Consider the following 25,645-nt stretch of genomic DNA (forward strand, 5'->3'; position numbering starts at 1 on the left):
ATGAAAAGCTCTGGAGGGGCCAGGAGCAGGTACATGATAAACTTCAGACGAACAGTGAACTCTGGCTCTTTGCGCAGATCCGCTGTCGGTGCCATCGTGGCGTCTGGGGGGCTTCTGTTCATGATAGAGAAAGGAATGCTGAATAGTATGGAGACACCTCCACATCGGGGAAGCAGCAAGGTCATACTACCTCAGACAAGCTCGTCATCCTGATCCATCTGTGGATGCAGAATCTCAGGTAAACGGAAGACTTTTAAAACCATTACGATTTCCAGCAGTAGCCCACTTGAGGTAGTCCCGTTACTCCTATTTTAAATGGTCTACTTTACTAATTTCTCATAATCAGCTGTATTTTTCATCATTCTATAAACATTTAGGATATTCTTGGTTGGTAATTTTTAACATACTTCCATGTCGCCTTAATCAACAAACTACATCATACCTAAAAACACTTGGATCCTAAACATAAAAATGTTAGCATGAACAGACTGTCCCGTGGAATTGTACATCACGATTATCAGCCGAAGAGACTTCTTCTTCGATGAGGTTTACTGGCGGTTGGCATACAATAAATGTTGCATTACCGCCACCTACTAGACTGGAGTACAACTCCCTGATACATTGCTTGAAAAAATAAACCTAGCATCTAACACTACACTCACAAAAAAATAAAAAATAATACCACCCTACACCACTATTGAAATATATTTAGTCCTACCTCAGTTCAACAACCTGAAAGGATGGGACACCACCAGTTAACACACCCTGTAACTCACACACTCAAAAACCTCTGCAGCTGTCACCACAACTTCAATTTTCTGCAACTTGCATTCCATCCCTGCAGTACAGTTGATAACCATTGCTATAAATGCTAAAAATCCTACTCACTTGTTGGCCTATCCCTCTGTACTGGTACATATCTACTACTCACACCACTCCTCTCAGGATCCCTTCCCCTTTGACCCATCTTTCTCTACTTTCTTCACTGCCTCAACATATGACAACTTCTGCACTACTCTAACCCTGGAAACCTCAACCTGCCTCTCTTGCACGGGACATTTCTGATCCCCAGCCCCATGGGCACCACTACAATTAACACATACCACTACTTTCCCCAATGCAACACATTCCTTTGTCTCATTCCATTCTGAACACTTCTCACACCTAGGAACATCCCTCCTACACACTGTTGCCACATGCCCATAAACTTGACATCTAACAGCGTATTGTATTCGGCACAAAAGCTTGTATATGATAAATTATATATCATGACATCACTTTGCTGGGCAAAGAATCAACATCAAAACTCAAAAGAACAGACAACTCTTCTGTTTCACCACTGACTTTAACTAGCTAACCTTGCTTTTAAAATAACAAAAAACTGTGGCGCGACGTTTTGTTTGAACAATACTAGGCGAAGAAGACCACCAAATTAAGTTTGATCAACTGCCCAAGTACCAAGTTAGACGAACCTCATGATTTCAGGCTATTACTCCGCGATGCACTTCATTACCGGTAAATCGCCAGCACTTGTTTGTATCTAACTAGGAATGTGTATTGCATAAAGCTTGCTAGTTAGCTCACTAGTCCTTACTACAAGCTAAATCCATCCAAATAACAGCTATACTATTCTTCTGCATGTGGAGATTTATGGCAATCTGGAGATTCCACCAAGTAGGTGTAGATAATTAACTATTTGGTAGGATTTTCTCCCCAGCTGGTCTCCGGCAAGTTGAAAGGACATAGGCAAGCCAACAATAATACATTTTTCTAAATAGCCCTTGACCGTTCAATTTGCAAAGACTGCAAGTAGTTAGGCAACGTATCAAAGACTAGCGAATTAGATCTAGATTGACTGGCTAGCGAGAGAAGTTAGCTAACTGGGAAAAAAAGCTAGGGGTAAACAAACAGTGACGTAAGGATGATACGGCAGTTTTACTGTTAGTGCCAGCAGGTCGGGTAACAAATTAGTGGCAGAACAAGTATCATGCAAATCATTTGTTGTTGTGACAGCCACGTATGTTAACACTTGAGGCTGCTGAAAACATGTATTGAAACGACAAAAAGTCAGTTTGCCAGCAAAAGTTAGGCTAATTACAATGGAGAAATAGGAGTACCCTACTCCGGCGCATGGTCACGTTAAGCCACGCCTCGCAATGTATCTATCTATAGTAGAATACAGGTGCAATTTCGAAATTTGGTTGTGCATCCGCAGTTTGTTATGTCAGTCACTCAATTAGATGAGTTGCCTAGTTAAATAAAAAGTCAGCAAACACATTTTTAGATTGGTCTTACCAGCTGTCAAATTACCTCACCCCATTGATTTTGTTAGTCTCACTCAGATATCATATTCAAAACTGCAAACATTTCTCTCCGCTCCGTGGCAAAATGTTTAGAATTGCAGCAAACTTTCTTTAAACCTGCAACATGTTCTCTGTGCCCCATGGCAAGATGTGTAGAATTGGGCTATTCCCGGGTGTGATGATGGGGTGGTGAATCGGAAGCAGGTGCAACATTTGAATAAAACCAAGAACATGACACTAACATAAGGCAGTACGCCAATACACAAGAACAATACCAACTAGTGAGTGAACATGGGAGAGTGACATATAAAGGGGAGGAAATGATGAAGGTAATGGAGTCCAGGTGTGAATCATAATGATTCACAGGTGCGCTGATGAATCTCAGGACGAGCAGGAGCAGACGTGACACCGGCTGACTGCATGTGTGGGTACGCAGACCCATGAGTCACTGTTGCCCCTCATGAGTTCAGATTTGTTGTGGCTCCCACCCCATCAAAGTTGCTCATCCCTGGGCTATATCATGAAAATGTCATGATGCATTTGCTACATTGTTTACATTTGGTTAGTTGTCCACTCTTTGATGGAATGCATGTCATTGTGTAGGTATTATATTGACGTGAGTGATATTGTATTATACATGCATTATTATTTTGTGTAACTCTTACATAATAATAGTTATATGTCAAAACATTTTCATCTCCCCAATCAGATTCTCCAGGAGATCCGTATCCAGACCATATGTGGTCAGAAGAACATGCCTCACAGTGTGAGGTGCCTGAGCCCCCTGCAGAGGAAAACCCTGCTGCAGCACATCCTGGTGAACGACGAGCACTGCTTCCTCTGCTGCTACGTCCCCAAGGTGGCCTGCTCCAACTGGAAGAGGGTTCTGAAGGTCCTGAGTGGGACTCTGGAGAACGTGGACGTCAGCATCAAGATGGACCACAAGAGTGACCTGCTATTCCTGTCTTCCCTGAAGCCCGAGGAGATCCGCTACAGGCTAAAACACTACTTCAAGTTCATGTTTGTGCGGGAGCCCATGGAGCGCCTGCTCTCCGCCTACAAGTTTGGGGAGATCAAGGCCTACCAGGAGAAGTACGGTGCTGAGATCATCAGGCGCTACAAAAAAGTGTCATTCCAAGGATACAGCAGTGGCTGGGGATGATATGATGTTTTCAGAGTTTGTGCGCTATCTGCTGGACGAAGATGTGGAGCGCAAGAACGAGCACTGGATGCCCATCTACAACCTGTGCCAGCCATGTGCTGTGTCCTATGACTTCATTGGCTCCTATGAGCATCTGGAGAATGATGCTGGCTATATGCTACAGCGTATTGGTGCACCTCCACACATCCACTTCCCTGAGAGACAGATGTGGTACAAGCCTGTCACCACGGAGATGCTGCACTATAACCTGTGCAGTCTGCCACTGAAGCTACTCAGGGAACTCCTACCCAAGTACATTCTAGACTTTTCCCTGTTTACTTACCCCCTCCTCAACACCACCACTGAATACTGCAGGCATTAACTGCAAGATTGAATCTTATAACTGGAAATGATGTGTATACAGTATCTTGTTACACATTTGCCATGTCTTTTTATTCCTAAGGAACCAGCAGTATTTTGATATGTTACTTCTTACATTAGATTTGTTACAGCATAGGGAAATATGAATGTGTTGGAGTAATATGTATAAAACCACTAAAACTGGAAAGGAATTTAACTTTAGAAGCAAATAAGTGGTAATGTTACAATCAAATAATTTGTATGCATTCCACTTAAACATTAAGAAATTACTTAATTGTTACCGTCCAATTTCTCTGATAACTGTGCACTCCATCTTGGCTTCAACCAAACATTGACCCAACTGTCAAAAAAGTATTAAAGCCTCAATGACACATTTTTTTTCTCAATCTTTTGTTAATCAATTTTCCTCCACACGCTTATAGGTATTTCTTATGGATAATTTAAAGGCTTTTGTGTTTTGCCTCTGATAGGTATGGATAAGTGCAGTTCATTCATTTTGTCAAAACTTTTATTTGAAGAAAAAGCTGAAAATGTACAGTACTTCCATCAAGGTGTACTTTAATGAGATAATACTATTAGTAGAGCAATAAGTAGATTTCTCATATAATAATTTGATTGTCTGTATTATGTATTACTATTGGCATTGGAATTATCTTTGGTGAGAAGACAGCATGATTTCACATTTGATCTGAGTTTAGTGCATCTTTCATAAGGAAGGAGGAGGAAGCTGACATTTCAGACCATTACAAGGATTTTTGGTGGACATGAGTTATGTGAATAGTTTGTGTGGTGCATCCAAACTGATACTCTTACAGGCTTCTCATTCACTCACTTCAGCTCCTTCATTTCCCTGTCTGTCCTATGTCACTCTACTCCTTAAAGCTCATAATTCTGTGAAAACAGGAAAAGAGAATTCAGGCTTGAATACAATCAGTGGGATCTGTAGTATTATTGTTTTATAGATGGTACAATATTGCTGCGAGTGCGAGCCTTTCTCTCACGTTTTGCTGTCAGCAAGGGCCAGTCTGTCCTTTACAACCTTCAGCTCTTCCTCTCAATGGCGCTCAGATGGGTGTGGAACTCCATCTGCCGATTGGAGGAGAGAAGTGTCTCTAGGTTACGGACAGTCAGTCTCTCACTGGCCAGCTGCTTCTTCAGTAGCTCTGCCTCAGAGCGCATGTCCTCCAGCTCTCCGGTCACCTGAGAGAGCAGCACCAACACATAGACATGATGAAGGACATAGTCAACACTACAGCACCGACAGGGCACATTTTGTTATAGCTAGAATTCCTGCAATTAGCAAGGCTTGTATCACAACTTACTGGCACATGCAGTGTGTGTGTGTGTGTGGTGTAAGTTTCCACCGTTGCTAAATCCTTACGGGAAGTGAAAAGGGTGGTGGATTGGGATGCAGTCAGAGGGTTTTCTCTCCCCCGGGCCTCCTGCAGCGCCTTCTCCAGCTGGGACATGCCCCTGGCCTGGCCAGGGATGACACCTGGGCCTCGTATGCCTGCAGGGCACTCGTGCTGTATGGTGGGGACAGAACAGGGGTCCTCATCACTAATTGCAACAATGCAAGTGAATTCAGTTTAGTAGGATGTTGGTTAGAGGTGAGCAAGGACAGACAAGATTTAACATATTAAACAGAACTCAAACTCTCCCCACTGGACTCTTTTCCTACAGTATTTGTCTTCATAAAAGCTCTTGGATATCAAACTTTGGTCTGTACCTGGTTCTCTCTGGTCATAGTGGCTAGGTCATCCTGTAGTCTCCTGTTCTCTCCCTGGGCAATCTCCCTGTCTCTCCCCACTCCAGACAGCTCCTCCTCGGCAGAGTCAAGTTGTCTGCGTAGACTGGCTGTCTCCCTCTCAAAGCTGCTCAGGTACAACACAATATAACTGATTCACTCTCCACGCACACACATTCGGGCGACATGCCTCTCACATAAATGCACAAACGGATAATTCTCCCTCATACTAAAAAAGGTTACACTTACTATAGAGATTTCTCCATGTCTGTAACAGTATTTTCCTGCAGAATGACTGATCTTATAACTGTACTCAGGCTCACATATACAGGTCTGTCAGTGGTACCTAGTGCCCTACCATCCTGGACAGCTCATCCTGCAGCAGGGCCAGGCTCTCAGTTTTCTGATCCACGTCATCCTGCTGGGCATCCTTCTCCCTGTCCAGAGCAGAGATAGTATTCTGAAGCACAGTCACCTCGTCCCTCTGGGTAGCGCCATGCCGACTTAGCTCACCTGGTGAAGAAAATAATTACATTTTATCACTGAATAAACCAAGAGCAGAGTTTGATAACAATGTCTAACTAACCCTTTCATCCACCAAAACTCACCTATTTCCTCCTTCAGTTTATCTATCTGCTGGTGGGCAGCATGGGCCTTGTTTGTCTTCACAGAGAGCCTGTGTTGAATGTCAAACAAGGACTGTTTCATCTGCTCTTGCAACAGACAGATAATTCGAAAATTTCAACACAACAAATAAATATGAACAGCACATAATGACATCATGACACAATTACCAGACAAAGACAGACAGTACCGTAGTGCACTGGACTCAGCTCTCTGCTGGGCCGTCTCCTCTACAGTCTGGACCAGGGCAGTGGACCGAACCTTCAGTGCTTCATCTACAGCCATCCTGCCCTCCTTCAGCACTGACACCTGAGGGTGCAGGTCCAACCGCTCCCTCTCCGACTGGGGGACCAAAACACACCATAACTCACACTACTCTTGGTACAGTCTGCATGCAAGATCAGACTGAGGTGGCAATAATGGCTGACATGATTGATAGCACAGTACAGTGGTGGTGACATCTTTGTAAGGTGTTATATCTACAAAAAGTAATATAGTCAACTGTAACAGAATCCTTTTGCTTTGATATGGTGAAAAGTTTATCAGTCTCACAGTCTTGATGGTGTTTTCAAGGTCCAGGATCCTCCTCTCCTCTTCCTCTCTGTCTGTCAGAGCGCAGGTCTGAGCAACCTTTAGTCTCTCTCTGAGTGTGTCTCTCTCTGAGGTGATCCTTTGCAGTGGTGGTTCTAGCTTGTATGGCTCCCTGGGTGAACCACCCCTTCAGCCCCCCCCCCCCCCCCCCCCTGCCAAAAAAACAAAACATTTATTCAGACATTTGGAACAACACAAATAAATAACATTTAAAAATATAAAAATATAAAACTATATACAAAAATAAGACTCATAAATATAAAAAAAAGTAACAAAGACAAATAGAAACAAATTGTAGTATACAAATACAAATAAAAAAGATAATCAAATTATTACACTATTACCCTATTGCTAACAATAAACACACAAATAAAACTAAATTGCACAAATCCTATATCACACAAATACACACATAGAATAGCACACTTTTATAAAGAAGAGAACCTAATTATTACACGATTGCACTTGAAACAAGAAACACACAAACTAAAATGCACAACTGCCTTCTAAACCCTGACCTTTCTTGCCTTCCTTGATGCAAAGTCATCAATTACATCATCATAGGAAATCTGCCCAGCAATTGCATGGTTAATACTGATGACAGCAAGACCACTAAGGCATTCCTGTGGCATGGTGGACCTCAGGTAGGATTTGATGAGTTTCAGCTTTGAAAAGCTCCTCTCTGCTTCAGCTACTGTCACTGGAAGAGTAAGACCAATTCTGAGAGCAGTTCACAAATTTGTATACATTTCTGAGAGCTCCCTTTTGTGTATAAATATCAGCAGCTCAAACAGGGTCATGGTCTTCAATGGCAAGTCAGGCAAGTTCTTCAGTTCCTATGCAAGCTCTCTGCCATCCAAGTCTGAGTGTTCTTTATAGTGCAGTGTCATACTAAGGGCCTCACATTGTTCTGTCAGCTCCTCATTTGAGAGACTTTGGAAGGTTGACAGCACTCCAAACTTTTCTCCCACATTTTCCAATGTGTAAAATCTTTCCTGAAGGGCTGAGGTTGCAGCATCAACAACAACATTGAAAAATGTCACCTCCAGCTTCTTCAGGGCATTACTCAAAGGCTCAACAAATGATTTGTATGAAAAGTGCCGCTTTGTGGACCTCAGCCTTTTTTGTTGTAGAATATCCTTAGCTGACATTTGTGCTGTCATAAAGCCTGTTGCCCTGTAGTTTCTGAGACCTATCTCTGTCTTTCTGAGAAGACTGACTGTAACATCCACATGTATACTGGGAGACTGCATCAGCTTGCTCACATGTTGGATCTGGTTCAAAATGTCATACCACACCACTGTACAGATGCTGAAGCGGTATGATCCCACCTCCTCTGATAAGGACTGGCCCTCAATCTTTATCACAGGGTCTTTGGTATGATCAGTGCCTCTCTCACCACTGCTGCCTGATACCTCAGTGGCTCAACACTCTTAACTTTACACTCCCACCTTGTCTCAGTCCACATCTTCAAAGTGATGTCCACATGTTTTTTCAGGATGGTCCATCGCTGTGTATAGGCTGAGGACAAGGTGTACAGTTTGTGTAAGATACCAAAGTAACCTGTGGCATCGACAGAACTTTTAGCAGCATCAGCCACGACCAGGTTCAATATGTGAGCCCCACGTGGCACAAATAGAGCTCTTGGATTAATTTCCAGGCTTGAACACTTTTGTTTTTGCCTCTCATGTTGGCCCCATTATCATAAGACCGTCCTCTACAGTCCTCAAAATGAATGTTTAGCTCCTCTAATCTTTTGAGAATCAGGGATGCCAAATGTTGGCCCGTGGACTCCTCTGCCTCCAACAACCCCATAAAATGTTCCTTTATGTGGGGCTCCTCCTTGAGTGACACAATTCTAATCACAACTGACAACTGTTCAGTGTGGCTGACATCTGAGGTGCAATCTAGAATGATAGAGAAGCATTTTGCCAGCTTGATGTCACTCACCATTATTGAAATGACCTTGCTGTTCATTCTGTATTTGGTGGCCAAGGTAGCTGGTGGTGTGACACGAGGTCCCTTTTTGGTCACGGTTAAAGTGCTCTTTCATGACTGGATCAAATTGTGCCATCAGTTGAACCTATTTGAGGAAATGTCCATTTGATGGAGAGTACAGTGTTTCTGTGTGTCCCCTTAGTGCCAGATTTCTAATTGCCAGACTGCACAATTGCAGTCAGACATGTCAATACCTCTCTCCATCTTATCCTCCATAAGTGGCATCTTATGTTTATCAATTGTTTCCCCTTTTTTGATCCTCATTGCCAGTTCATTCCATGTTTTCATGCAGTTTTGGTGTCCTGGACTGCTGTCGTGTGAAGTCAGCAAAGAACTTGCATGTTTCCAGTCTGTCAGTTCTGAGATTGCTAAATTCATTTTCTTCTTAGAAAATAGTTTGTAGCAGAAGCAGAAGAGGCTGTTGTTTCTTTCAGAATACATCAACCAACTTCTAGGGATTTTTTCACCACTCACCAAGGTCTTCCTGAAATACTGGTGGTGACAACTTCTTCCATCACTCTCATTCCTTGGGAAAACAAAGTTAGGTGGTACCTCACTTGGTCCTCTGCAAACTAGTTGTGTCTGAATTCTGTCAGTCAGAACTGAAGGCCAGTCAGCAGGGTCATTAGACAGTGGTTCCTCCTCAGCAGCAGGGTCTGTAGACTGGTTCATCCTCAGCAGCAGGGTCTGTAGACTGGTTCATCCTCAGCAGCAGGGTCTGTAGACAGTGGTTCATCCTCAGCAGCAGGGTCTGTAGACAGTGGTTCATCCTCAGCAGCAGGATTTGGTGGGGATGCTGCTACAGGCATTTCTAATGGAGAGCACATTGGAATTAGTTTACACACATCATTCACAGCATTTATAGTGGTGGAACATCCCACATACATACCCAGTAATAATAAAATCAGCATTGTTACCTAAAACTTTGCAAAAGGGATATTATTTATTGTTTATGTTATGCAGGGATGCACACAAACGCATGTGCGTGTACCCACAAACACACCTGAAGAATCCTACTGGGGAGATGTGGAAGCAAACAGGTGTTCGTCCTCATCCTCAGGCTCAGACAACATGTGTGAAGACACCTGTGTGGCTGAGGAGGTGGATGGCTCCTCATCCTGAGGCTCTGAGATCATTTCTGAAGAGGCCTGTGTGACTGAGGAGGTGGATGGCTCCTCATCCTGAGGCTCCGAGATCATTTCTGAAGAGGCCTGTGTGGCTGAGGAGGTGGATGGCTCCTCATCCTGAGGCTCCGAGATAATTTCTGAAGAGGCCTGTGTGGCTGAGGAGGTGGATGGCTCCTCATCCTGAGGCTCCGAGATCATTTCTGAAGAGGCCTGTGTGACTAAGGAGGTGGATGGCTCCTCATCCTGAGGCTCCGAGATAATTTCTGAAGAGGCCTGTGTGGCTGAGGAGGTGGATGGCCAGTGCCAGAGGGTGCTCCAAAATATTTCAGAAGTGCCCCTGAATTTGCATTGAAATACAGTATATGAGTCTGACACCCTAAATACATTTGCTGCACAATTAAAATTCATGTCATTATGACCAATTTATCAAACTTTCAGAATAGGAACCAAATGAACCATACAACCTCCTTGGCTAATTTTAGGCATAAGACACCCCAAAAGACTCCATATATCACAAAATATACAAAATATCAGCATAACATCGATGTATTTTAAGTTAGCCTACTGCATTGGAAATTCCCCTTACTGAGCTCAAGACCTAGTCAATACAATCACAGAAAACCTTTGATGTCACCTCAATGAAAGTTAACCGAATCAATAATGTGCTATTTAGGTTGTAATCGTTTTGCTGCAGGCTACACACATTATCATGATGAAACTGTGTGAAATTATATCCAATGTTATGTAAGCTAGTTGGACAGAAAATGGAAAATTGTCACCCTATGTGCAGGTAGCCTAGTGGTTAGAATGTTGGGCCAGTAACCAAAAGGTTGCTGGATAAAATCCCTAAACTGACCATGTAAAAATCTGTCATTCTGCACCTGAACAAGGCCAGTGCCAGAGGGTGCTCCAAAAGTGCCCCTGAATTTGCATTGAAATACGGTATATGAGTTTGACACCCTAAATACATTTGTTGCGCAATTAAATATGCATGTCATTATGCACAATTTATCAAACTTTCACTTTTCCCTGGTAAATAAGAATATGTTCTTAACTGACTAAAATAAAGGTAAAAAAATGGGCGATATGTATAGCAACATAGGCTAACAAACATAAGTGTTATACTAGCCAATTTCAATACATGCATAATATTATACTCATAAAGAGATGACATAGCTGCATATCTTTATCTTTTTCTCCTCTTCTTCTATCCTCTTTTTCCTAAACTGGGCACCTGATGGTTTAATACTTTTCTTATCCATTTGTGTTGATTTGGCACTCGAGCATCTAATACATTACCCATCCCCCAACACTGTCGAGCAAAAGTCAAGACTAAACCAATTCACCTTGGTGGTGTGCAGACTGGTTATATATTATTCTTAACAACTTCACATGAACCCGAAAAACAACAACAGTATGTCTGTGAAACTATATATTCACAGTATTATGAATGAATTGTGGTTTATTTGGTAGCATTTCATAGTGTGACTGATTTTACTAATTGCATTAGTACTGTATAAAGTTAGAGGTGTGCTATTTGATAGATTCCCCTGCTCCCCCTACCTCGGGCTTCCAGTGGGGAGACCTGAGGTCAACCTACCCCCGCCATCTCGTACTTCTGAGAGGGAGACCTTCCCAGGCCTGCCTAGCTCAGAAACTAGAATCAGGACGCCCACTCCGACAAGGTGAATTGACCCTCAGTCCCACATGGTGACATGATATCATTGACGTGACGTGCAAATGAGCGATACAAAACCGATAGTGCAAATGTCACCATTCTGAAAATGTTTGTGCGGGTGCCGATACCTAAATCCGCTAAGGTTTGTAGGTCAGTATCAGCTTCCTCTCACTCTTTAACCTCAGGACCTCAGTTCACAGCTCTGATCCTCTCTGGCTCTGCCTCAGCTCTTTCTGAACCTACACACACAACCAATGTCAAAGACGGATAATAAAAACTCCCAATTACTGATACACTTCGATTGAGTTGTCTTATTATTATTTTAATTTTTTTTGTATTTTTCACCCCTTTTTTCTCCCCCATTTTCGTGGTATCCAATTGGTAGTAGTTACAGCCTTGCCTCATCGCTGCAACTCCCGTACGGACTCGGGAGAGGCGAAGGTCGAGAGACAAGCATCCTCCGAAACACAACCAACCCGGAAGCCAACCGCACCAATGCGTTGGAGGAAACACCGTACACCTGGCTACCGTGTCAGCGTGCACTGCCCCCGGCCCACCACAGGAGTCGCTAGTGTGCGATGAGACAAGGATATCCCTGCCGGCCAAACCCTCGCTAACCCGGACATCACTTAACTCACACATACACAAAATAAAACGAAATCCTATTAGGTGGTACATGCATAAGATGACAGCATATAGTCATTACAAGCAGTGCAGTTAAGCCAAAAATAAAAAATTTAGTGGAGTACAGCACAGAGTAGCAGCAGATCATCAACCCAATTATGAAGTTTGACTAGACCATTTATCCAGTATTGGCTGCCATATTTTGTAAAACAATGGACTTCTATTGGAGGTATTGTATTGAATCTTTTCCATATGTATTACATTCCCTAAATCCCGTAACCACATCTAGGTAGGTACAGTCTCCAATTTCCAAAATTGCAATATGAGCCTTTTGGCTAATAGAGTACAAAGAGAGACAGCCTCCCCTCCTGGTTATTCCCATCAATTGTACTAAACAGAGCGATCAATGGGTCTGGGGCTAGAACTCTATTGAAGGCATTAGATATGTAATCAAAAATGAGAGCCCAGTAAGCATGTAACTTTGGACATGTCCAAAATAAGTGAGTCAATGTCCCCTCACACAGTGGAATATTTTATGCAGTTCTACTTTTGAGTAATGTAACCTGTGTATAACCTTAAACTGAACAAGGTTGTGCCTGGCATTCACTGAACTATGGTTTATATTCCTGAGAGCTCCTACCCAGTCCTCATCTGAGATTTCTGAACCAAGATCTTGTTCCCAAGCCCTTTTAATAGTGTCGGTGGATACCTCTATGTGGGCCTGTAGCACATCATACAGTCTAGAGACTGACCCTTTTGAATGGAGTTTGAGAAGGATCAGGCTATCTACTGTAGGACTATTTGGCTTAATGCCATACTGTGGATAATGCCATCCTTATCCTACTCCTCCTCTGTTCCTCTGGCGATGTAGAGGTTAATCCAGGCCCTGCAGTGTCTACCTCCACTCCCATCTCCCAGGCTCTCTCATTTGTTGACTTCTGCAACCGTAAAAGCCTTGGTTTCATGCATGTTAACATTAGAAGCCTCCTCCCTATGTTTGTTTTATTCACTGCCCTAGCACACTCCACCAATCCGGATGTCCTAGCCGTGTCTGAATCCTGGTTTAGGAAGACCACCAAAAACCTTGAAATTTCCATTCCTAACTATAACATTTTCCGACAAGATAGAACACTACTCTGGACGGCTCTGACTTAGAATACGTGGATAACTACAAATACCTAGGTGTCTGGCTAGACTGTAAACTCTCCTTCCAGACTCACATTAAGCATCTCCAATCAAAAATGTAATCTAGAATCGGCTTCATATTTCACAACAAAGCTTCCTTCACTCATGCTGCCAAACATACCCTCGTAAAACTGACCATCCTACCGATCCTTGACTTCGGCAAGGTCATCTATAAAATAGCCTCCAACACTCTACTCAGCAAACTGGATGTAGTCTATCACAGTGCCATCAGTTTTGTCACCAAAGCCCCATATACTACCCACCACTGCGACCTGTACGCTCTCGTTAGCTGGCCCTCGCTTCATACTCGTCGCCAAACCCACTGGCTACAGGTTATCTACAAGTCTCTGCTAGGTAAAGCCCCGCCCTATCTCAGCTCGCTGGTCACCATAGCAGCACCCACTCATAGCACACGCTCCAGCAGGTATTTCTCACTGGTCACCCCCAAAGCCAACTCCTCCTTTGGTCGCTGCCACTGAGTGGAACGAACTGCAAAAATCACTGAAGCTGGAGATTCTCATCTCCCTCACTAGCTTTAAGGACCAGCTGTCAGAGCAGCTCACAGATCACTGCACCTGTTCATAGCTCATCTGTATACAGCCCATCTATCTACCTCATCCCCATACTGTATTTATTTATTTTGCTCCTTTTGCACCGCAGTATCTCTACTTGCACATCCATCTTTTGCACATTTACCATTCCAGTGTTTAATTGCCATATTGTAATTACTTCGCCACCATGGCCTATTTATTGCCTTAACTCCCTTATTTGACCTAATTTTCACTCACTGTATATAGACTTTGTTTTCTTTTTTTCTACTGTATTATTGACCATATGTTTTGTTCATTCCATGTGTAACTCTGTGTTGTTGTATGTGTCAAACTGCTATGCTTTATCTTAGCCAGGTCACAGTTACAAATGAGAACTTGTTCTCAACTAGCTTACCTGGTTAAATAAAGGTGAAAAAAAGATGTGTCTTGAAGAAATTCCTCTTTTGGAGGTATCTGAAAAAATGTGTTGTTGGCATGTTGAACTTACCCTGTAATTGTTGAAATGAAGCGAACTGACCATCTATGTATAAGTTACCAATCGTTGTGAGCCCCTTCTCCCTCCACTGTGAAAACACCATATCATCCAATACAGGGTGGAAAGCATGATTCAGGCAAATTGGGCTGTCAGTGTATACAGTGGGTATGTTAAGAAAATAACTAATCTGTTTCCAGATCCTAAGATTATGACAAATGACTGGATTGTGGCTTTTTTCACATATGCTGGACTATTAACAAGTGCAGGGAGTGATGAACGTTGACAGGAGGCCTGCTCAATCAAAAGCCATGAAGACATATCATGTCGCATCCTAGGTCAACTTTCCCTCCAGAAAGACACAATGTTCAGATTAGCAGCCCAATAATACAGTTTCAAGTGAGGAAGGCCAAAGCCCCCCTCTATATTGTACTTGCATAAATGCTTCTTTGAAATTCTGACTGCCTTGTTATCCCATAAAAATGGAATTACTATTGAATCCAGTTTCTTAAAATAGCTTTGTGGTATGAAATTGGGTATACATTGGAAGAGGTAAAGAAACCTCGGTTGGACAACCATTTTAACAGCGTTTATACGACCAATCAAGAAGATAGGCAGAGTTTTCCAAAAATCTATATTTTGTTTAAGCTGATAAATGTTCATGTCCCAATTCGCTTTCAATAGCTGATCAAGGTCTCTTGTCACTACAATGCCAAGGCTTGTGAACTTGTCCATCACTGTTCTAAATGGGGTAGATTGCAGAAATTGCATATCCACAGGAAGTGATATCGGCATCAATTCGCTTTTTTGACAGTTTATCTTGGAGCCAGAGAAGGCGCCGAATGTATATATCAAGTTAAGTAAGGGGGGAATAGAAGTTTTAGGCTGCATATAGGGAAATTATGTTCTGCGTGTCTTTTATTTTAACTGGAGCAATATCGGCACATGCCCGAATGCGAGTAGCAAGGGGTTCCATAGCTATAACGAAGAGAGCAGGCAAAATAGGGCACCCCTGTCGGCACCCCTTGAACAGGCGGAATGACTGCGACATTTCCTGATTGGTTACCACGGATGCCATTGGGTGTGCATAAATATTTTTTATCCAATAAAAAAATTCCTTTCCAAACCCGAAATGCTCCAGAACTGATATCATATACTTCCACTCAATCTGATCAAATGCCTTCTCTGCGTCAAGAGCTATTACCACTGCCTCAACTTTATGATCATGATACGTTACGTTGAAAATGCGTCTCAAATTGTAGTATATATGTCGGCCCGGGATAAAACATGTCTGGTCAGGGTGTATGATGTCAGAAATATATTTTTTCAGTCGGTTTGTCAATATCTTTGTCAACGCCTTATTTTCTATGGGGAGTAACGACACAGGGCGATAAGACGACATCTCCATGGAATCTCTCTTTTTTTCAAGATCAGTGCTATTGTAGCCTCATACAGTGTTTGCGGGAGTTTGGCATTTTCTTTGGCTTGTTTAAACATTCGCAACATAAGTGGAGCTAGAATGGTGCAGTACTTCTTATATAATTATATTACACATCCATCGGGCCCATGGGCCTTGCTGTTTGGAAATTGTGCTATCGCTGTGTTAATTTCCTCTAAAGTTATCCCAGCATCAAGTGCATCAGCTGCCCCCTGTCTAGTTTAGGAAGTTCACATTCAGTGAGAAAGCGTTCCGTAGTTTGTGGTTCAGTAGCATCGCATTTGGATCGGTATAGCTCTGAGTAAAACTGCGCAAAGCACTTATTAATATCCTGCGGATCTGTTACTATTTCACCCTTCTTGTCTTTTATTTTGTGAATAGCTCTAGATGCCTGTACATGCCTTAGCCGTCTTGCTAATAATTTATGTGGTTTGTCACCCAGTTCAAAATAACTTTGTTGCGTTCCAGCAAGTTAAGAGCCCACCCGTTTCGAAAGGATGGTATTGTATTCATATTTCAACTTTGTGATCTTCTCAACGACTGCATTCGAGGAATTCGTCCTAAAAACGTTCTCCTGTTCCCTTAACTCTCTTTCAATTTCTCTCAGCCTATTCCTCTCTGATGTGTATGAAATAATGTAACCTCCAATCACAGCCTTTAGAGATTCCCAAAGGGTGGAGTCGTCAACATCCCCCGTGTCGTTAGCTCCGAGGAAAAAGGCAATCTGCTCCTTTAAATACTGACAAAAGTATAATCTTTCAACAGGTATGCGTCTAAGCGCCACCGTAGCCGACCTGTAGACATATTGTCGAGTTTCAGCACCATGGACAGAGGAGAGTGGTCCGCAATTAGAATTGGGTGATAGGTAACCGACGCAGCTGCTGAAATTAGTTTGGAGTCCAACAAAAAATAGTCAATTCTGGAATATGATTTATGAACTGACGAAAATAAATAATAATCCCTATATATTGGGTGTGTCAGTCTCTAAATATCGACAATGTTAAGGTTTGTTATCAACGTATTTAGACAGACACTGGCATTTGATTGTTGAAGTGACCTTGATAGCTGTTTATCTAAAAGAGGATCTAACGTACAATTAAAGTCACCTCCAAGAATAACACTTGTATCCGAGATATTTGGTATGGCCTTAAACGCCATTTGAAAAAAAGAATGGATCATCGAAGTTGGGTCCATATAAATTGACCAAGGTTACTGGTTTCGAATTCAGTGTACCAGCCACAATAATATACCGACCATTAGGATCTGAAATCGAGGATGAGTAAATAAAATAAATGTTTTTCCTTATCAGGATTGCTACCCCTCTCGCTTTTGCATCAAAGTTAGACTGGTATATCTGACCGATCCAGCCGACTCGTAGCTTGGCCTGAGCGGAGCGATTTAAGATTAAGATGAGAAAAAAACCTTAGCTCGTTTCATGACATGCCCTAAACCATTATAGTTCCAGCTGACTATCTTTATTCCATCAGGTCTACTCTGTGCTAGGTCACTATGTGGCATTTCTTATTTTAGAGCAAATTGTTGCTGTCATACAAAGCCCAAAAGAAAAACGTCCCGCCGTGCTGGAGCTTGTCATGCCACCTGTATTAATAAATGTGAACATAAAACAGACCCCACCGCCCCTGCCGTACCATTACTGAGTGACTTCCCCGAAAGAAGAACTCCTTGACTAACACACAAACCTTAGGGTGTCTAGACATACAGCTTGAACTAACTCGTCATCTATAGATGCTCCGCATATAAAATTAAAATAAATAACACTTAACTCTCACCTTAGGGGGTGAGTGGCGCTAAAACATGATAGGCTATCATATACATCATATACAGTGGGGCAAAAAAGTATTTAGTCAGCCACCAATTGTGCAAGTTCTCCCACTTAAAAAGATGAGAGGACTGTAATTTTCATCATAGGCACACTTTAACTATGACAGACAAAATGAGAAAAAAAATCCAGAAAATCACATTGTAGGATTTTTAATGAATTTATTTGCAAATTATGGCGGAAAGTAAGTATGCTCTTAGCCACTAGGCTACCTGACAGACACACACACACTACCTTTTGACAACTGTTCAATTCATTCCCTTCCAGACAATTTCAAGTGCAGTTCAATCAGTTTCATTCAATCTACTTTATATTGGCCACACACACACACACACACACACACACACACACACACACACACACAGCAACGCCGGATTGATTCCAGTAAATAACGTTTATTTTGTGTGAAGCACTATGACGCAACAAAGAGCATGTGTAATGTTATACTGAACAAACTTATAAATGCAACATGTAAAGTCCTGTTCCTATGTTTCGTGAGCTGAAATAAAATATCCCAGAAAAAGCTTACTTCTCTAAAGTGCACACATTTGTTTTACATCCCCGTTAGTGAGCATTTCTCCTTTGCCAAGATAATCCATCCAGCTGACAGGTGTAGCATATCAAGAAGCTGTTTATACAGCATGCTCATTACATAGGTGCACCTTATGCTTGAGGACAATAAGGCTCCTTTTAAATCTGCAGTTTTGCAACACAATGCCACAGATGTCTCAAGTTTTGAGGGAGTGTGCAATTGGCATGCTGACTGCAGGATGGCATGCTGACTCCACTAGAGCTGTTGCAAGAAATTGAATGTTAATTTCTCTACCATAAGCCACCTCCAACATTGTTTTAAAGAATTTTGCAGTACGTCCAACTGGCTTCCCAAACGCAGACCACGTGTAACCACACCAACCCAGGACCTCCACATCCGGCTTCTTCACCTGCGTGACCATCTGCATGCTCATTGTCTTCACCAGGGTCGTAACCAACTTCACTGACACCTGAGGGTGCAGGTCCAACCGCTCCCTCTCCGACTGGGGGACCAAAACACACCATAACTCACACTACTCTTGGTACAGTCTGCATGCAAGATCAGACTGAGGTGGCAATAATGGCTGACATGATTGATAGCACAGTACAGTGGTGGTGACATCTTTGTAAGGTGTTATATCTACAAAAAGTAATATAGTCAACTGTAACAGAATCCTTTTGCTTTGATATGGTGAAAAGTTTATCAGTCTCACAGTCTTGATGGTGTTTTCATGGTCCAGGATCCTCCTCTCCTCTTCCTCTCTGTCTGTCAGAGCGCAGGTCTGAGCAACCTTTAGTCTCTCTCTGAGTGTGTCTCTCTCTGAGGTGATCCTTTGCAGTGGTGGTTCTAGCTTGTATGGCTCCCTGGGTGAACCACCCCTTCAGCCCCCCCCCCCCCCCCCCTGCCAAAAAAACAAAACATTTATTCAGACATTTGGAACAACACAAATAAATAACATTTAAAAATATAAAAATATAAAACTATATACAAAAATAAGACTCATAAATATAAAAAAAAGTAACAAAGACAAATAGAAACAAATTGTAGTATACAAATACAAATAAAAAAGATAATCAAATTATTACACTATTACCCTATTGCTAACAATAAACACACAAATAAAACTAAATTGCACAAATCCTATATCACACAAATACACACATAGAATAGCACACTTTTATAAAGAAGAGAACCTAATTATTACACGATTGCACTTGAAACAAGAAACACACAAACTAAAATGCACAACTGCCTTCTAAACCCTGACCTTTCTTGCCTTCCTTGATGCAAAGTCATCAATTACATCATCATAGGAAATCTGCCCAGCAATTGCATGGTTAATACTGATGACAGCAAGACCACTAAGGCATTCCTGTGGCATGGTGGACCTCAGGTAGGATTTGATGAGTTTCAGCTTTGAAAAGCTCCTCTCTGCTTCAGCTACTGTCACTGGAAGAGTAAGACCAATTCTGAGAGCAGTTCACAAATTTGTATACATTTCTGAGAGCTCCCTTTTGTGTATAAATATCAGCAGCTCAAACAGGGTCATGGTCTTCAATGGCAAGTCAGGCAAGTTCTTCAGTTCCTATGCAAGCTCTCTGCCATCCAAGTCTGAGTGTTCTTTATAGTGCAGTGTCATACTAAGGGCCTCACATTGTTCTGTCAGCTCCTCATTTGAGAGACTTTGGAAGGTTGACAGCACTCCAAACTTTTCTCCCACATTTTCCAATGTGTAAAATCTTTCCTGAAGGGCTGAGGTTGCAGCATCAACAACAACATTGAAAAATGTCACCTCCAGCTTCTTCAGGGCATTACTCAAAGGCTCAACAAATGATTTGTATGAAAAGTGCCGCTTTGTGGACCTCAGCCTTTTTTGTTGTAGAATATCCTTAGCTGACATTTGTGCTGTCATAAAGCCTGTTGCCCTGTAGTTTCTGAGACCTATCTCTGTCTTTCTGAGAAGACTGACTGTAACATCCACATGTATACTGGGAGACTGCATCAGCTTGCTCACATGTTGGATCTGGTTCAAAATGTCATACCACACCACTGTACAGATGCTGAAGCGGTATGATCCCACCTCCTCTGATAAGGACTGGCCCTCAATCTTTATCACAGGGTCTTTGGTATGATCAGTGCCTCTCTCACCACTGCTGCCTGATACCTCAGTGGCTCAACACTCTTAACTTTACACTCCCACCTTGTCTCAGTCCACATCTTCAAAGTGATGTCCACATGTTTTTTCAGGATGGTCCATCGCTGTGTATAGGCTGAGGACAAGGTGTACAGTTTGTGTAAGATACCAAAGTAACCTGTGGCATCGACAGAACTTTTAGCAGCATCAGCCACGACCAGGTTCAATATGTGAGCCCCACGTGGCACAAATAGAGCTCTTGGATTAATTTCCAGGCTTGAACACTTTTGTTTTTGCCTCTCATGTTGGCCCCATTATCATAAGACCGTCCTCTACAGTCCTCAAAATGAATGTTTAGCTCCTCTAATCTTTTGAGAATCAGGGATGCCAAATGTTGGCCCGTGGACTCCTCTGCCTCCAACAACCCCATAAAATGTTCCTTTATGTGGGGCTCCTCCTTGAGTGACACAATTCTAATCACAACTGACAACTGTTCAGTGTGGCTGACATCTGAGGTGCAATCTAGAATGATAGAGAAGCATTTTGCCAGCTTGATGTCACTCACCATTATTGAAATGACCTTGCTGTTCATTCTGTATTTGGTGGCCAAGGTAGCTGGTGGTGTGACACGAGGTCCCTTTTTGGTCACGGTTAAAGTGCTCTTTCATGACTGGATCAAATTGTGCCATCAGTTGAACCTATTTGAGGAAATGTCCATTTGATGGAGAGTACAGTGTTTCTGTGTGTCCCCTTAGTGCCAGATTTCTAATTGCCAGACTGCACAATTGCAGTCAGACATGTCAATACCTCTCTCCATCTTATCCTCCATAAGTGGCATCTTATGTTTATCAATTGTTTCCCCTTTTTTGATCCTCATTGCCAGTTCATTCCATGTTTTCATGCAGTTTTGGTGTCCTGGACTGCTGTCGTGTGAAGTCAGCAAAGAACTTGCATGTTTCCAGTCTGTCAGTTCTGAGATTGCTAAATTCATTTTCTTCTTAGAAAATAGTTTGTAGCAGAAGCAGAAGAGGCTGTTGTTTCTTTCAGAATACATCAACCAACTTCTAGGGATTTTTTCACCACTCACCAAGGTCTTCCTGAAATACTGGTGGTGACAACTTCTTCCATCACTCTCATTCCTTGGGAAAACAAAGTTAGGTGGTACCTCACTTGGTCCTCTGCAAACTAGTTGTGTCTGAATTCTGTCAGTCAGAACTGAAGGCCAGTCAGCAGGGTCATTAGACAGTGGTTCCTCCTCAGCAGCAGGGTCTGTAGACTGGTTCATCCTCAGCAGCAGGGTCTGTAGACTGGTTCATCCTCAGCAGCAGGGTCTGTAGACAGTGGTTCATCCTCAGCAGCAGGGTCTGTAGACAGTGGTTCATCCTCAGCAGCAGGATTTGGTGGGGATGCTGCTACAGGCATTTCTAATGGAGAGCACATTGGAATTAGTTTACACACATCATTCACAGCATTTATAGTGGTGGAACATCCCACATACATACCCAGTAATAATAAAATCAGCATTGTTACCTAAAACTTTGCAAAAGGGATATTATTTATTGTTTATGTTATGCAGGGATGCACACAAACGCATGTGCGTGTACCCACAAACACACCTGAAGAATCCTACTGGGGAGAAGTGGAAGCAAACAGGTGTTCGTCCTCATCCTCAGGCTCAGACAACATGTGTGAAGACACCTGTGTGGCTGAGGAGGTGGATGGCTCCTCATCCTGAGGCTCTGAGATCATTTCTGAAGAGGCCTGTGTGACTGAGGAGGTGGATGGCTCCTCATCCTGAGGCTCCGAGATCATTTCTGAAGAGGCCTGTGTGGCTGAGGAGGTGGATGGCTCCTCATCCTGAGGCTCCGAGATAATTTCTGAAGAGGCCTGTGTGGCTGAGGAGGTGGATGGCTCCTCATCCTGAGGCTCCGAGATCATTTCTGAAGAGGCCTGTGTGACTAAGGAGGTGGATGGCTCCTCATCCTGAGGCTCCGAGATAATTTCTGAAGAGGCCTGTGTGGCTGAGGAGGTGGATGGCCAGTGCCAGAGGGTGCTCCAAAATATTTCAGAAGTGCCCCTGAATTTGCATTGAAATACAGTATATGAGTCTGACACCCTAAATACATTTGCTGCACAATTAAAATTCATGTCATTATGACCAATTTATCAAACTTTCAGAATAGGAACCAAATGAACCATACAACCTCCTTGGCTAATTTTAGGCATAAGACACCCCAAAAGACTCCATATATCACAAAATATACAAAATATCAGCATAACATCGATGTATTTTAAGTTAGCCTACTGCATTGGAAATTCCCCTTACTGAGCTCAAGACCTAGTCAATACAATCACAGAAAACCTTTGATGTCACCTCAATGAAAGTTAACCGAATCAATAATGTGCTATTTAGGTTGTAATCGTTTTGCTGCAGGCTACACACATTATCATGATGAAACTGTGTGAAATTATATCCAATGTTATGTAAGCTAGTTGGACAGAAAATGGAAAATTGTCACCCTATGTGCAGGTAGCCTAGTGGTTAGAATGTTGGGCCAGTAACCAAAAGGTTGCTGGATAAAATCCCTAAACTGACCATGTAAAAATCTGTCATTCTGCACCTGAACAAGGCCAGTGCCAGAGGGTGCTCCAAAAGTGCCCCTGAATTTGCATTGAAATACGGTATATGAGTTTGACACCCTAAATACATTTGTTGCGCAATTAAATATGCATGTCATTATGCACAATTTATCAAACTTTCACTGTTCCCCGGTAAATAAGAATATGTTCTTAACTGACTAAAATAAAGGTAAAAAAATGGGCGATATGTATAGCAACATAGGCTAACAAACATAAGTGTTATACTAGCCAATTTCAATACATGCATAATATTATACTCATAAAGAGATGACATAGCTGCATATCTTTATCTCCTCTTCTTCTATCCTCTTTTTCCTAAACTGGGCACCTGATGGTTTAATACTTTTCTTATCCATTTGTGTTGATTTGGCACTCGAGCATCTAATACATTACCCATCCCCCAACACTGTCGAGCAAAAGTCAAGACTAAACCAATTCACCTTGGTGGTGTGCAGACTGGTTATATATTATTCTTAACAACTTCACATGAACCCGAAAAACAACAACAGTATGTCTGTGAAACTATATATTCACAGTATTATGAATGAATTGTGGTTTATTTGGTAGCATTTCATAGTGTGACTGATTTTACTAATTGCATTAGTACTGTATAAAGTTAGAGGTGTGCTATTTGATAGATTCCCCTGCTCCCCCTACCTCGGGCTTCCAGTGGGGAGACCTGAGGTCAACCTACCCCCGCCATCTCGTACTTCTGAGAGGGAGACCTTCCCAGGCCTGCCTAGCTCAGAAACTAGAATCAGGACGCCCACTCCGACAAGGTGAATTGACCCTCAGTCCCACATGGTGACATGATATCATTGACGTGACGTGCAAATGAGCGATAGAAAACCGATAGTGCAAATGTCACCATTCTGAAAATGTTTGTGCGGGTGCCGATACCTAAATCCGCTAAGGTTTGTAGGTCAGTATCAGCTTCCTCTCACTCTTTAACCTCAGGACCTCAGTTCACAGCTCTGATCCTCTCTGGCTCTGCCTCAGCTCTTTCTGAACCTACACACACAACCAATGTCAAAGACGGATAATAAAAACTCCCAATTACTAATACACTTCGATTGAGTTGTCTTATTATTATTTTAATTTTTTTAGTATTTTTCACCCCTTTTTTCTCCCCCATTTTCGTGGTATCCAATTGGTAGTAGTTACAGCCTTGCCTCATCGCTGCAACTCCCGTACGGACTCGGGAGAGGCGAAGGTCGAGAGACAAGCGTCCTCCGAAACACAACCAACCCTGAAGCCAACCGCACCAATGCGTTGGAGGAAACACCGTACACCTGGCTACCGTGTCAGCGTGCACTGCCCCCGGCCCACCACAGGAGTCGCTAGTGTGCGATGAGACAAGGATATCCCTGCCAGCCAAACCATCGCTAACCCTATGGTTACCCCCAAAGCCAACTCCTCCTTTGGTCGCTGCCACTGAGTGGAACGAACTGCAAAAATCACTGAAGCTGGAGATTCTCATCTCCCTCACTAGCTTTAAGGACCAGCTGTCAGAGCAGCTCACAGATCACTGCACCTGTTCATAGCCCATCTGTATACAGCCCATCTATCTACCTCATCCCCATACTGTATTTATTTATTTTGCTCCTTTTGCACCGCAGTATCTCTACTTGCACATCCATCTTTTGCACATTTACCATTCCAGTGTTTAATTGCCATATTGTAATTACTTCGCCACCATGGCCTATTTATTGCCTTAACTCCCTTATTTGACCTAATTTTCACTCACTGTATATAGACTTTGTTTTCTTTTTTTCTACTGTATTATTGACCGTATGTTTTGTTCATTCCATGTGTAACTCTGTGTTGTTGTATGTGTCGAACTGCTATGCTTTATCTTAGCCAGGTCACAGTTGCAAATGAGAACTTGTTCTCAACTAGCTTACCTGGTTAAATAAAGGTGAAATAAAAGATGTGTCTTGAAGAAATTCCTCTTTTGGAGGTATCTGAAAAAATGTGTTGTTGGCATGTTGAACTTACCCTGTAATTGTTGAAATGAAGCGAACTGACCATCTATGTATAAGTTACCAATCGTTGTGAGCCCCTTCTCCCTCCACTGTGAAAACACCATATCATCCAATACAGGGTGGAAAGCATGATTCAGGCAAATTGGGCTGTCAGTGTATACAGTGGGTATGTTAAGAAAATAACTAATCTGTTTCCAGATCCTAAGATTATGACAAATGACTGGATTGTGGCTTTTTTCACATATGCTGGACTATTAACAAGTGCAGGGAGTGATGAACGTTGACAGGAGGCCTGCTCAATCAAAAGCCATGAAGACATATCATGTCGCATCCTAGGTCAACTTTCCCTCCAGAAAGACACAATGTTCAGATTAGCAGCCCAATAATACAGTTTCAAGTGAGGAAGGCCAAAGCCCCCCTCTATATTGTACTTGCATAAATGCTTCTTTGAAATTCTGACTGCCTTGTTATCCCATAAAAATGGAATTACTATTGAATCCAGTTTCTTAAAATAGCTTTGTGGTATGAAATTGGGTATACATTGGAAGAGGTAAAGAAACCTCGGTTGGACAACCATTTTAACAGCGTTTATACGACCAATCAAGAAGATAGGCAGAGTTTTCCAAAAATCTATATTTTGTTTAAGCTGATAAA

General features: G+C 42.5%; 1 pseudogene; it reads left to right on the forward strand.

The window, feature by feature from the left end:
- On the forward strand, nucleotides 1-4,192 carry LOC109901593 (carbohydrate sulfotransferase 14-like; annotated as a pseudogene).
- Nucleotides 4,193-25,645: the final 21,453 nt, after the last annotated feature.

This window comes from Oncorhynchus kisutch, linkage group LG13 (assembly GCF_002021735.2).
Source record: "Oncorhynchus kisutch isolate 150728-3 linkage group LG13, Okis_V2, whole genome shotgun sequence".
NCBI lineage: Eukaryota > Metazoa > Chordata > Actinopteri > Salmoniformes > Salmonidae > Oncorhynchus > Oncorhynchus kisutch.